Source organism: Sinocyclocheilus rhinocerous, unplaced genomic scaffold (assembly GCF_001515625.1).
Source record: "Sinocyclocheilus rhinocerous isolate Xijiao unplaced genomic scaffold, SAMN03320098_v1.1 C33967183, whole genome shotgun sequence".
NCBI classification, from domain to species: domain Eukaryota; kingdom Metazoa; phylum Chordata; class Actinopteri; order Cypriniformes; family Cyprinidae; genus Sinocyclocheilus; species Sinocyclocheilus rhinocerous.
In genome coordinates, this window is record NW_015677175.1 from 1 (window position 1) to 205 (window position 205).

At 48.8% G+C, this 205-nt stretch overlaps 1 non-coding gene across 1 annotated transcript; it reads right to left on the reverse strand.

Annotated features, from left to right (window-relative positions):
* Nucleotides 1-75: 75 nt before the first annotated feature.
* Nucleotides 76-148, reverse strand: trnak-uuu (transfer RNA lysine (anticodon UUU)). The gene has a single exon. It is a non-coding gene; the product is annotated as a tRNA-Lys (tRNA).
* Between the last annotated feature and the right edge of the window lie 57 nt (nucleotides 149-205).

Sequence of the window (205 nt, forward strand, 5' to 3'; positions counted from 1 at the left end):
CTCTATTAGAGAGACAGCAGCACAGATGGACAGACATGACAGCAATCTGAGGCCGCCAACAAGAAGAAGGCACTTCACCCGAACAGGGACTTGAACCCTGGACCCTCAGATTAAAAGTCTTATGCTCTACCGACTGAGCTATCCAGGCTCTTTCACAGCTCATGCCTCTTACGTTTTATATAACAGCAGTTTTCCCACAAGCCGC